The following is a 14,917-nucleotide window of genomic DNA, read 5'->3' as shown; positions in this document are numbered from 1 at the left end:
TTTTCATTTTCTATCAAAAGGTTATTATAGTAGGATTTCCCATCAGGATGATTGCAGAGTCAGAATGTTATTGAACATTTAACAGTGTTAGAACTTGTTCTAGAATGTACTCCATACCAGGCTGTGTGTTCTTCCTTTTTAGTCTTATTCCTTTCTCTGGTTTGCCATCGCTCAACATCTGCTCTGTGCTTGTAATTCATGTTTATGAAGTGCTAATTGTACGCCAAGAAACATGCTCAAGACTGTTAGTTGTTTCTTGATTTATTGGTATTGCGGGATTCCCGCCTGAATCCCATATCCACTTCATCCCCCAAAATAACACACGGAGACTCTATTAATTACAATACTGTTGGCCAATGTCCAGGGCTTCTATTGGCTAACCCTGTCTTAAGTATTAACCCATAACTACGAATTATATATCAAGGTCTCATCTTACTGAGAACGATAGACTCGAATCCTCTCCTCCCAGGATCACATGGCAACTCCCTACTACATTTCCCAGAATCCTCCATCTCTCCTAGTCCTGCCTATCTTGCTTCCCTATTGGCCAACAGTGTTTTATTCATTAACTAATAAGAGAGACATATACACAGAAGGACTTCCCCTATCATATTGGCATCACCCACATCACTGTTTATTAAGGATTTAGCAATATTTTCTTAACACAATTGCCAGTAGCATAATGGGATTTGAAGGGAATCTTTAGTTGTATCAGCTTATAGATCTGGGCATAGGAGTTTAAACAGCACATTTTCCTGAAGCAGCATACTTTAAGCTGTGGAAGAGAACCCAGACCTTTGGCTTCTTTGTTTTGTTTTAACATTCTACTCAAAACACTGCATTGCCTCTCAGTCTCTGTTTGTCTCAGTTTGTGTAAAATGGAGTAGCGTACCTTGGCTTCCATTTTGTTTTCATTACTCAAGAATGTCCTTAATTTTAAAAGCTTTTTGAAAATTTCATGCACATTTGCTGTGTATTTTGATCTGATCACCCCCAACACCTCCCTTCAACTCCCTGCCCTTATTCCAGGACCTAGAAACCCATCTTCATCCCAAATTCATGTCTTCATTATCATCATTTTTATTAATAAACCAAGTCTAGTTATTACTGACCATATTTGAATGATGTGGGTCCTGGGGCATGGCCAACCTGTCATTGGCCATATACCCAGAGAAAAGTGACCCTCCCTCACCAGCCAGTAACTGGATAGCTCTAAGGCATGAGACCTTAGGAGCCCCTCTCTGTCCTGGCTGGAACTTTGACTGACGTGATCTTGTATAGGCAACCATAGCTGTTGTGATACCATGTGTGCATCAGCCATCTCAAGTCTAGATAACAGCATTTTACAGTTCCACTTAGCATCTTCTGGCTTTTACATTCTTTTGCTCACTCTTCCATGATGTTTCCTGAGCCTTGGATGGGGGAGGTTGTATAGATGACTTATCTAGTGCTGACCGCTCAGTCTCTTATTCTCTCCGTTTACTGCTGTCCAATGTGAAAAAGAAGTTTCTCTGACCAAGGTTGAGAGCAGCATGAATCTTATAGATATAGACATAAATACCAAGAAGGACTCTTAGCTGCTTGACCATTCAGAGAAACACCACCAGTAAATTATCCTCCCCAAAGACCTATGAGCTCCCAGTCTTTTCTCTCTTTTCTTTCTTTCTTTCTCTCTCTCTCTTTCTTTCTTTCTTTCTTTCTTTCTTTCTTTCTTTCTTTCTTTCTTTTTCTCTTTCTTTCTTTCTTTCTCTTTCTTTCTCTTTCTTTCTTTCTCTTTCTCTCTCTCTTTCTTTCTTTCTTTCTCTTTCTTTCTTTCTTTCTTTCTCTTTCTTTCTTTCTTTCTTTCTTTCTTTCTTTCTTTCTTTCTTTCTCTCTTTCTCTCTTTCTTTCTTCCTTCCTTCCTTCCTTCCTTCCTTCCTTCCTTTCTTTCTTTCTTTCTTTTTGAGGCCACCATTTTAGACCTTGAATCCAATCAGAAAAGTTGTTTATCCCCCTACTGCCACTGTGGTATCAGTGGGTACAGCTGTGCTGGTGAGTTAGTACTGTAGTGGATCCATTGATGCCTTTTCTCTCCCATAGTAGCCTGTAAGAGCACCTTGTGATTCTATGAAAGCTAGCTAGCAGGGAGGTTTCCTGGTCACTCTGGGGTTGATTTCTCAATGTATGGAAACCAAAGTTGGCAGTGTCTTCAGAAACAGGGTTTTTAGTATTTATGGTGGGCAACCAAGAACAATGGAAGTAGCAAGTTGATTTGGGTGCCTCAAGTTCTCTGTCACCAATAACTGGTAAGAGAGTCATTCTGTGCCTGGCATTTAGATTTTCATTAAGCAACTCATGTCTTCTGAGAGCAGTATTGTCCACCCTTACAGGGTACCTCTGCCCAAACTCCCCATTTTTTATTTATTTTTAATAAGCTTATTAACTAGTGTGTTTCCATAAAGCTTCGTCATTTATCCTTAATTTTGATGAACCCATCCCCTACCCTCCTATTTCTCCTACCACCTTGCTCCCATCCACACTTAAACCTTTAACTCAATATCTCCACTCCCTTTCTATTATGCTACAGTGTTCTATCCCTCTACTTGGTGTGTAAGATCATAGATTTCCATATAGCTTTTTCATAGCACGTTTTTGGCTAAGCCTTCCACTCCATGTTTGAACCTTTACACCCTCAGTGTTCTCACCAGTTTCCACTCTCAATGTCTGTTGATAATTATTGGCTTTCACATGTACTCTAAATTAAAGATGATTCAGAGATGATAATTACTTGGCTTTCACATGTACTCCAAGTTATACAAAGACTCTTCAGAGCTGGATCCACATAAGAGAACATGCAGCATCTGCCCTTTTGATCCTGGTTGGCTTCAGTGTGATCATTACAGTTTAATCCAGTTACCTGCAAGTCTGACGATTTTGTTTACTCTGAAACAGTTAAGGGCACAAAGAAGGGGGGACCATCAACTTGTAGGTAGAGGTATGGACTTTCTTAATAGGCCTCCCATAATGTGGGAAGTAAGATCAGCAATTGACAAGGGATCTCAGACCGTAGAAGGCTTCTGTTCAACAAAGGAAACTGTCCTGGAGTGAAGATACCATGCAGAATAGGAGGAAGTTTGTCAACTATACATCCAACAGAATATACAAAGAACTAAAATATCTGAACATGAAACAACAAACAATGGGCTTTGTGGGGCTGGATAGATGGCTCAGGCTAGGATGACATGCTGCTGTCATGAAGGTCCCAAGTTCAGTTCGCAGCTCCCACGTTTGGATGCGTACAGCCTTCTGTAACTTCAGCTCCAGAGGATCTGATACCATCTTATAATCTTTACTGGCACACACATAAATGTGTGCACACATACATGCATGAACATAAAACCATTTTTTTTCTCTTAAAGGTAAGTTCTCAAATACAGATGGCTTGCAAACACAAAGTGTTCAACATCCTAGCCTGTCAGGGGAATTAAAAGTACTTTACAATTCCATCTCACCACGGTCAGAATGGCCTTGATGAGGAACACAAATAACAGCAAGTATTGGCCTTGTGTGGGGAAAGTCGCACTCTTATATATTGTTGTTGGGAGCATAAAAATTAGTGCAGCTACTTTGGAAATCAACTTGGAGGGTTCTCAACAAACTAAATAGAACTATCCTGTGACCCAGCTATACCACTCCTTGGTAAGGAAATCAACGGATTTTACATCCTACAGCAGAGATGCTTGCACATCTGAGTTCACTGTTGCTCTGTTCATGACAGCTAGGAAGTGGGATCAGTCCAGTCGAGCTGATGAACGGATGAGAAATGTACATATACACAATGGATTTTACTCAGCTGTAAAGAAAAATGAAATCTCACTTGAATGCCTTTGCTTTTATTTTTTAAATGGTCATCCAAATCTTACTAAAAGGAAATGCCCATGATGAAGATAATTTAATGGCTGTGATGTGGTACTTGCTATGGTATAGAATGAAGATTTAAAGGTGGCGAACACTGTCTTCTCATACATCCCGTAGGCCTGTCTCCTTTCCCTTTTAATCTTGTTAAAGTTACCATGAAAAACAGGTTTCCTTATGACATTTTTTCATTCATCCGCATTGTTCTAACCTCTATAAGTCTTCCTTAATTTTCTGAACTTAATTTCCTTGAGTATCATAATTTAAAGCCTTAATACACCTTTATTGTAAATTATGTGTTATATTAGCTATCATTGGCGTGTTTATCCCAGTTAAGTCTTCCTTATGAGAAAACAGATACCTTCAGTTCCTTCTCCTTTCTGTTTGGGTAAGTAGCTGGTCATGTTTATCTCAGAAACCATTTGGTGGCTCAAATATACATACATACATGCATACATACATACATACATACGTATATTCTGCTAGATCTTTTTGGTTTCCATGATCTTGACATCTTCAGAGCTTAATGGTAGAAATTTTGTTCAGTGTCCTGAGTTTTAGTTTGTCTGTTTTCTGGTGACTAGTCTGCAGTTGGGAATTTTGGAGACTACTGCAATAGTAGTGTGCCTGCCCTTTGCATTATAACAGGCAGTAATTGGTGTCACCTAGCTTCTCTGTATTGTACTATTACCATTTGTTCTGCATTATTACAAATGGGTCTGAGCTTTTACAACTCACATATCAGAGGTTATGAGCTCACTAGGGAGAGGCTGTGGGATGGCAATATTTCTGGAGAAAGGAGTGTCAAAGAATGTGCTCTGTGTTAAAAGCACTATAAAGCTGGTAGACTTTAGGGGAGATACTCCGAGTTACCACAAATACTCAGTTTCTAGTTCCAGATTCTTCCATGGCTCTTGTCTGAAACAGGCATTACTGTGGGGTTTTAATGGTATGTTCATCTTTTTTTTTTTTAGCCTCTACCATATTGCCCAACTTACTGTAATAAATCTTGGAATTGGGTAGTGAGACTTTCAACTTTTTATTTTAAGCAGTTGTTTTTGGCAATTCTAGATTCTCTGCTTCACGTGGCAATTCCAAGATAAAACTATATACAATGGACTTTGCTGGGGTTTCAATAGAAAGTGAATTGAATCGGTAGATCAAGTAAGGGAGACTTCATATCATAATAAATCTTCAAATCTGTAAGTGTAGCATTTTGCATTTGATTTTTTAATGATGCATTTATTTTGTTAGACATACAGTTTTATGAGATTTGAGCACGACTATATCTTTTTGTCATTTCTAATTCCAATATTTTATTCCTTATATATGGAAATACAATTTATTGTGATACGTTTCCGATTGTGTATCCTTGTTAGCGTCATTAAATTACAGTGATTTCTAGGTAGGCTCTGCAGTTAAGACTGCTTGCTGCTTTTGCAGAGAACAAGTTTGGTTCCTAGTACCACCACTAGGTGGCTCACTACTGCCTGTGACTCCAGCTCCAAAGGATCTGTTGTCCTCTTCTGACCTTCAGGGGCATGTGCACTCACATACATTCCTTCCCACACACATGATTAAAAATAAAAAAGCCTTTAAAAAATTCTAGTGATTTGTTGTTTATCCTTTCCGATCTTCCTTCATAGAAAATTGTCACAGGCAAATAGTTTTACTTTTTTTCTAATCTATTTCTGTTTTCTCATGTTGAACTGTCTAGGAACTGTCAAGTACAACATAGATGCCTTTGTGATCTTTGAGAAAGATTAGTTTCTTAATTCTGTAGCATCAGCTGTAGTTTCGTATAAATAACCTTGGACTGAGAGTTACTGTGATATTGAGGTCCCCCCCTTACGTTTATTGAAATGATCAGTGTTTTGTTTTTTCAGTAAATTACTTTGATTATTGAAACAACTTTGCACTCTTTGGACGAATTGTGTGTGTGTGTGTGTGTGTGTGTGTGTGTGTGTGTGTGTGTGTGTGTGTGTTATCTATAATATATATTACTTGAGTTCAGTTTTCCTATTATGTTGATGAATTTTGAATCTATGCACACTAGGCACATGGATAGTTGAGAATGGCCTTGAAATTCTGAGTCTCTGGCCTCTGCCTCCAGAGTTCTGTGATTACAAGTGTGCACCACCATACCCAGTTTATGTAATACTAGGGATCAAATTCTTCATACATTCTAGGACAATTTCTTCTTGGGTGAATTTGGTGATTCTTTTTTAATGATTTTGGCCATCATGGAGATATCCTGATGGAATTTCTCCATATGATGCATGGCTACCATCCCACCCCCAACCCGAGTTATGTACAGCAGTAAACATTTCTCAATGCTCTCTCTGGTGTTTTCTGTTGAGTGCCAGATGGACTTTTGATAGTTTCCCCCTATTGTCCACCCTGTCTTCACCAGTTTGTCACCTGTTCTAGCTGATAGACATGGAGGGAACATGAGTCAGTGCTTTTTGATCAGGTCAAATTTTGAACCTGGTAACTTGTGTTCCTATATGTTTGCATAAAGTCTTGAATATGAATCTAGTTCTGCTCTTTAAGGATAAAAATCAACACTTCCAAGCTTCATTCTGAGACAGAAGTATCTATTTTTTTTTCTAAGCACCAGTTCAATTCCACAATAGGTTACTCCGTTAGGACAAATGGTGGGAGGTATTCTGCTCTCTGCAACAAGTAATTTAATCCTGGAGGCATAAGCTAGGGTGATGTGCACTGTATTAGAACTTGAATGTAACATTTTGATACTTATATTTTTTAGCAGTGTAAAAATGATGCATTTAAAAATCTAACTCAAATAAATTGATGATTTGAGAGTTCTAAATGTCCTCATCAAAACCGGGCTGTTTTAAGGATGCATAGAATGTGGACTTATATATCAAAGGAATGGCAAGAGATCAATTTAAAACCAAAGTCTCAACACAAAGTCCAAAACAGGTGTCTAGATTATCTTTATACAAAGAATTCCCACAAGTCAGCAAGGAAATCAGTGGGAGATAAATGTGTTTACATCTAAACATTACCCTGTAGCTCAGTAGCTTATAGCAATGACCAGCACTCATCTCTTACAGTTTGAATCCTGTGGTGGTTTGAATGAAAATAGCCTCCGTTGGTTCTTTCATTTGAATGCTTGTCGTCAAGGGGTCATCACTGCTTGAAAGGGAATAGGAGATGTGGTCTTGTTGGAGTGGGTGTGACCTTGTTGGAGGAAGTGTGCCACTGGGGTTCAGATTCGGGGTTTCAAATGTTCAAGCCAGTCCCAGGTGCCCAGGCCAGCCCACATGAGCATGCGTGGCAGGCACTTCCTCCTTGAGCCAAGCCTGACCAGAGACACCAATGAGAAAACAGGAATGCAACAAAGCCACCTGAGCCAATGGAACCTTGGGAGGGTGTATAAAGGAGGCCTAACTTCCTTAATAAATGAGTCTGCAGCATGCTCCCCTGCTCACTGACTCCCAGTTCCTTTGTCGTTGGTACTGCGTCTTCTCACCCCCCCCCCCCAACGAGTGTCCTAGCAGGATAACCAGCAACAAGCATCAATTTGAATAAAGTCAGTTATTGCCCTTTTAGTTTTCTCTAATTCCGCTTTTAATTGCATATTTATTTTGCATTTCAGACATAGTATGAATAGCTTAAAATTTCTGAATTTACAACTTCCATAGCTGAATGAACAATAAGACTCCCATGTCCCCACCAAATTCTTCCCATTACTACTAAACACCCAGTTGCTGAGCCAGTGCTAGGCGTTCTCTTAATACCCTCTCTTTCTCTGCCTCACTTATATTCTATTCCTCTGCAACAAGTCCTGCCTCCTTAAAAATATCTCGCTACTTGGGATGCTATACGATGACGTCAGTCCAGGAGATTCATGGCGCACTCGTTGAGAACCGTTTGTCCAGCAGAGGGCAGTGAAACAGCACAAACTTGGAGCATGTTTGTATCTCAATCCTGCGCTTCTATTGTCCTTCACATTTAGCACAGAATGTTTGAATGTTCTCTTGTAAATGAGGGGAATTGACCAAACCAATTATTTTTCCGTGATAATATTTTTAAAGTCCTGTTTCCAAGCGGCTTGATGTTGAAGAACTACTTCGGGGGATGCCAGGAGTTGGGGGCTCCAATTCTCTCCCTACCACCTCCAACAAGATGAATATGTTATTGTGTGGTATGCTGGAATTTCTCATAGCATTTTGGGGGATGGGAGAGTTTTATATCTAAAATTTCTATAAAATTTTTCTGTTAGATATTTTTATTGAGTTGTTTTGAATTTGTAGATAATATAGAGAAGCAATATTTAAACAGCTTATGTGTCACTACATGAATGTAGTACAGAAATGGGCCTGGTGGGGAAATAGATACTTTGAAGAAACATGTGTTTCCCTTATTTCAGTTTCTAGACTGGAATTATTCCAGGCATCTTCTGCTACACACACACACACACACACACACACACACACACACACACACACACACGTATATGTGTATCACTGTTAGACCACCTCACTCAAAAGACAGGGATGGGTCAATGGTGGGCACTGCTTAGATGTTCTGACCTCTGGCCTTCACTCCAGAATGCAGAAGGCGGACTTGTAGCAGGAGGGTATTTCTGTGTCTCTTTGTTCATCTTCCTAGTGTGGCCACATTGAGTGCACCACCTTTTCCTGCTTTTACTACTAAATTTGGCTGTTCCAATTGTGTTACTGAGGATGGATGGCAGAACCTGACTTCTTGACCCCAAGATTGGTAATAGTATGTCTCATTGTTTATTTAGAACGTCTATTTACTTTGATTTCTTTTTTTTTTAGTTTCTCTTTCTAAATATTTTTGGAACTTTTAAATCAATTGATGCAATATTTTAAAATTACAATTGTTGAACTCCTTCTTCTATATTTCATTGATCTTTGTTTTTTATTACAGAACCAGAAAGGTAGCTGCTACCCCAGGATATCTGGGAAGAGAAATGTTGAATTGAATGGATAGAGCAACATAATTTTCTTCAGATTTTATGTTAAGAACATTCAATATTTCATTATCAGGAGATAATATTTTACTAATTATATTGAGTTTTGAATTCTAACCTGCTTTGATATTCCTGGGATATTTCCTATTTGTTTGCAATGTGTTATTGAGTTTTTTCATCCAATTTTTGCTTTGCTAACATTTTGTAAAGGACCTTTTACACCTGTGTTCCTGGGAATCTTTTTTCTGGGAAGATTTTTGTTGCATATTTAATTTCATCCTATAGACTATTCAAAGATGACAAATTTGTTTGCATAAAGTTATTCACTTTTTTTCTTATCATTTTAATGTTCCTTTTGCATTTCTTCTGCTTGTAATCTCTAGTTCTCTTGGCTCCAAATGAATCGCTTTCATTAATCTTTGCAAAGGTTGAACTTCTGGCTTTCATACCTTTGTTTTGTTTCGTGTTTTTCTTTTTTTAATTGTATTATTTTCTTCTACTACTTTAGGATTTTCTCCTTTTGCTTAAATTTTTGTTTGGAACATAAGCTCATTAATTTTTACTTTTCTTCTATTCTAAAACAAGCATTTACATTATAAATTAATTCCAAGGCTATTTAGTGCTCAATGGTATAGAGTGTTTGCTGCTCTTGCAGAAGTCCATTCCTAGCACCTATTTCAGGTGGTTCACAACTGCCTGTCACTCCAACTCCATGGGATCTGATGCCTCAGGCCTCCAAGGCACCTGCACTTATGTGCATATACCCATATACAGACATATGCACATAATTAAATATAAAATATGTTTTAAATTATAAGTCTCCATTAAGAACTGCTGTGGCCTCATTCACAGATTGTATTTTGGGGTTTTTTTGTTGTTGTTGTTTTTTGAGACAAGGTTTCTCTGTGTAGGTTTGGAGCCTCTCCTGGCCCTTGCTCTATAGACCAGGCTGGCCTCAAACTCACAGAGATCCGCCTGCCTCTGTGTCCTGAGTGCTATCATTCACAGATTGTGATGCTATACTTATCACTTAATTCATAATAGTTTCTTCACCAAAGCTTAAGAAAGATACTCTTATTGATAAAATTGTGTATATTTATACAAAGTGAAATGATCAAACAAACTTGTGGACATGCTCTTCATATTACACACTTGCCTATTTCTTACTGTGAGAATGTTTGAGATCACTCTCTAGGCAATTTAAAACTATCCAACAGACTGCCATTCATTATAATCACCAGTCTTTATAATAGACATGCAGAACTTATCTATCCTAATTTGAAAATTCTAGGGGTTTATAGTTTCTCTTAAGATTTCTTTGACCCTGTAGATTGCTTTTGGCAAGATTGCTATTTTTATTATGTTGATCCTACCTACCCAGGAACATGGGAGATCCTTCCATTTTCTGGTATCTTCTTTAATTTCTTTCTTTAAAGACTCAAAATTCTTATGATACAGGTCTTTTACTTTTTTTGGTTAGCATTACCACAAGGTATTTTATGTTGTCTGTGGCAATTGTGAAGGTTGATGTATCTCTGATTTCTCAGCATGTTTATCATCCATGTATAGTAGGGCTACTGATTTTTTTGAGTTAATCTTGTATCCTGCCACTTTGCTGAAGGTGTTTATCAGCTGTAGGAATTCCCTGGTAGAGTTTTTCGGGTCACTTATGTAAACTATCATATCATCTACAAACGGTGAAATCTTGACTTTTTTCTTTCCAATTTGTATCCCCTTGATCTCTTTTTGTTGTCTTATTGCTCTAGCTAGAACTTCAAGTACAATATTGAAGAGATATAGAGAGAGTGGACAGCCTTGTCTTGTTCCTGATTTTAGAGGAATAGCTTTGAGTTTCTCTCCATTTTGTTTGATGTTGGCTGTTGGTTTACTGTATACTGTTTTTATTATGTTCAGGTATGTTCCTGTTATCCCTGATCTCTCCAGGACCTTTATCATGAAGGGGTGTTGGATTTTGTCACAGGCTTTTTCAGCATCTAGTGAGATGATCATGTTTTTCTTCTTCAGTTGGTTTATATGGTGGATTACATTTATAGATTTTCAAGTGATGAACCAACCCTGCATCCTGGGGATGAAGCCTACTTGATCATGGTGGATGATTTTTCTGATATGTTCTTGGATTCGGTTTGCCAGTATTTTATTGAGTATTTTTGCATCAATGCTCATGAGTGATTCCAATTTTTTTGTACCTGTTGAGGTTTACTATGTTGCTGAGTATATGGTCAATTTTAGAGAAGGTTCCATGTGGTGCTGAAAAGAAGGTATATTCTTTTCTGTTTGGATGGAATATTCTATAGATGTCTGTTAATCCCAATTGGGTCATAACTTCTGTTAGTTCCTTTGTCTCTTTGTTAAGTTTCTGTCTGGTGGTCCTGTCTAGTGGTCAGAGTGGGGTGTTGAGGTCTCCCACTATAATTGTGTGAGGTCTTATTTGTGATTTGAGATTTAATAATGTTTCTTTTACAAATGTTGGTGCCTTTGGATTTGGAGCATAGATGTTTAGAATCAAGACTTCTTCCTGATGGATTTTTTTTTTCCCATGATGAGTAGGAAGTGACCTCCTTCATCTCTTTTGATTGATTTTAGTTTGCAGTCTAATTTGTTAGATACTGGGATAGCTACCCCAGCTTGTTTCTTGGGTCCATTTGATTGGAATATCTTATCCCAACCCTTTACTCTGAGGTAATGTCTGTCTTTGAATTTGAGGTGTGTTTCTTGTATGCAGCAGAAGGATGGATTCTGTCTTCGTATCCACTCTATTACCCTGTGTCTTTTTATAGGCGAGTTAAGACCATTAATAAATATTGAGGGAAATTAAGGAACATTGAGTGCTTATTCATGTTTGTTTTTTATTTGCTGTTGGTAGTGGTATTGTATGTGGATTTACTCTGCTTTTTCTTTTGGGTTTTAGTAAAGTGGGATTATATATTGCCTATGTTTTTGTGAGTGTATTGAATTTCCTTAGGTTGAACTTTTCCTTCCAGTACTTTCTGTAGGGCTGGATTAGTGGTTACATCATATTGTTTAAATCTGGTTTTGTCGTGGAATATCTTGTTTTCTCCATTTATAGTGATTAAATGGCTGAAAGACACATAAGAAAGCATTCAACATCCTTAGCCATTGGAGAAATGCAAATCAAACAACTCTGAGATACTGTCTTACACCTATCAGAATGGCTAAAATCAAAACACCGATGACAATGCTGGAGAGGATATAGAGAAAGGGGAACACTCCTCTACTGCTGGTGGAGTGCCAACTCATACAACCACTTTGGAAATCAGTATGGCGATTCCTCAGTAATATATATACATATATATATATACATATATATATATATATATATATATTATGTTAAGGCACTGGGGTTTGAAGGTTGTTTGCAGTTGTATTAAAGTCTAATATATTCTGATTAAAACAGAGAAAGCTTGAGTGTGAACTTGAATTTTCAAAACTCTGACACCTAGCATTTTTGGTATCATCTTTTCCCTTTCACTACACACACAGGAATAAGGGTGGTTCTAGTAGTAGCCAGAGAGAGAAAAGAGAAAGAAAAACTTGGTGAGGTTAAGCTAGGTGTGAAGACTTTTGAAGGACATGATTCATTCATTTATTGACTTATCTGAGAAAGAGTTCAGATACCTTCTATGTGCCATAATACTTGGCATTAGGTATGTATAAGAAAAGCAGTATTATAAATAACCACTGGCCATTCAAGTGGGAGGAAGATGGTAAAAACACTGAAAGATTTCTGCAAGATGCTGGTACCTAGGAATCTGGAGTGAGTCACAGATCCTGTTATGTAAGTTGGTGCCTGTGGTTCAAGGTAATGCTTTGTTGTTGGTTTCCTGTGACTTTCAGGCCACTGTGATTTCAGATTAGCCTAGATTAGTTTTACAGATAAGGCCCTTCAAGGCCTTTCTATCCCTCATTAACCTTTTGGGCTCCAACTCTAGCCTTATACTTCAAGTATTATAGAGGAACAAGGCAAAAACTCCTGGAAGAAAAACCTCCTCTGGCAGAAGGAAGAGAACATGGGCAGACTTACAAAGTTGTAAGTTTCATGCAATTTAGAAAGTTTTAGGGCATGCTTAATTTTTGTTTGTGAAAAAGGAACTTAAATCCAGATAAGATCAAAGGTTTGATAGTATCACTAAGACAAGAAATGACCGAGCCATCATCAACCCACTGCCACTCAGTACCCGCAAAGTGTCTTCATATTTATTTTTATAAACTAAAATGAAAAACCTAAGAATCAGAAGTGAGTTTGCAGAAAATTTTATAGCAATCTAAACACTTAACATTTTTGACACCCATTATTGATTTTAACATAGTATTGAACACAACTAACTGGGAAGACACAAGGGACCCTTTTCTGCAGATGGGCTGTGAGGCACTGCTGTATGTGGCGTGGTATCTCACTTGCTGAATGTCCAGTCTCATTAGGCTGGTTGTTTTTTTCTTGGCTTTCTTTAGATTCTCTAAGAGATTTGTTTATTTCTTGAATTTTTTGTTTGTCTTTTCCTCCATTTCAAGTATTTTTTGTTTGTTTGTTTTTTCTGTTTCTTTAAGGGATTTTCTGGTTTTCCTCTTTAAGGGTCTCTATCATCTTCATAAAATAGTTTTTAAGGTCCTTCTCTTCTGCCTTATCTGCGTTGGACTTTTCAGGTCTTGCTGGTATGGAGTCCCTAGATTCTGGTGGTGTCATATTGGTCTTTCTGTTGTTGAGTGTGTTCTTATACTGTTATTGTCTTCCCATCCCTTCTTTGAGTGGGTGCAGGTGGGGTCTCTCCCTCTCCTCTAGTCTCCCTGTGGCGTAGGTGGACCAAGACTTCAGTGTCTGCAACTCTGGATGGTCCAGACTCTCCTGGTGTTCTTCTCACTCAAGCAGAGGGTGGAGGGCAGAGGGCAGAGGGCAGAGGGCAGAGGGCAGAGGGCAGAGGGCGGGCCAAGTCTGAGGTGTGGCATGACTCAGAGTGGTCTGTCCTGCCAGGGTGGGTCCACTCTATGCTCAAAGCAGGCCCAGGAAGATCCAAGGAGGGGGGAGAGGGCTGGAGTTGGGCCCCAAGCAGAGCCCACACTCACCTCAAGCAGAGGGCAGAAGGTGGAGGGTGGGACAAGCAGTAATCATATCTTGTGCCTATAACAAGTAAGCTAAATAAATATGACATATGGATTTCAATTAAAATATGGTTTTGTTTTAGACTCTACCATTCCTTCAAATGTTTATGGCAGATTGTAGGCGATAGCACATCTGTTCTTTCTTGAGTAGATTATCCTAGAATCTTTGTGCAAACTCAGTGACATTTTAGTAACCACTTTTCTATTCAACTCAGTCACTTGAGCTCTTCTATAGTCCTGAGACGGATATTCTGCTTTCACTCTTTCCTCCTTTATTCTTCCACATTTGATGGGTCTTAATAAAGTATGATTATTATCCATTTATAAGAAACTCAGTAATTCCAACTTTGGCCAATGGGACTTCTTCAAGTTGTCTTCACGTCCCTTTGACATATCCTTAGTAACTTCATGCCCTTGGTTTACATGTGTGTTGGGGGAAACTCTCATTTTTCCTCTGATATTGTACTGCAAACAACACAGGTTCGTATGAAGAAGTATACTGATTTCTCATCACCCACAAATAAACAATTGCTTATGGGAAAAGGCTTTGTATCTTTTACTTCATTTGACTTTTGACATTACCTACCTTGAGATTGAATCAGATAATACAAATTTAGAGCTTAGTCTTCAGTTTTCTCCTGCTCCAGATGCCAGTCACAATCCCAGGTTGTTTATCTTGTCTTTCTGACTGTACAGAGTTGAACTTTATCCAAACAAACAAAAACCTCAAATGACACTATCCTAATAGTTCCTACTCTAGTCATCAATTCTCCAGAGGAGGATTGTCAGGAACTGCAGAATGGCTTCAATACTTGTCAGGTATCTGATCCTTGCAGAAGGTCAATTAGGTTTTAGAATTCCACATCTTCTATGACATTACCTCATTCACCCTCTTTCTTCTCCTTCCTTCCTTCCTTC

Source organism: Cricetulus griseus, chromosome 4 (assembly GCF_003668045.3).
Source record: "Cricetulus griseus strain 17A/GY chromosome 4, alternate assembly CriGri-PICRH-1.0, whole genome shotgun sequence".
Classification (NCBI taxonomy): domain Eukaryota; kingdom Metazoa; phylum Chordata; class Mammalia; order Rodentia; family Cricetidae; genus Cricetulus; species Cricetulus griseus.
This window is presented reverse-complemented; position numbering follows the sequence as displayed.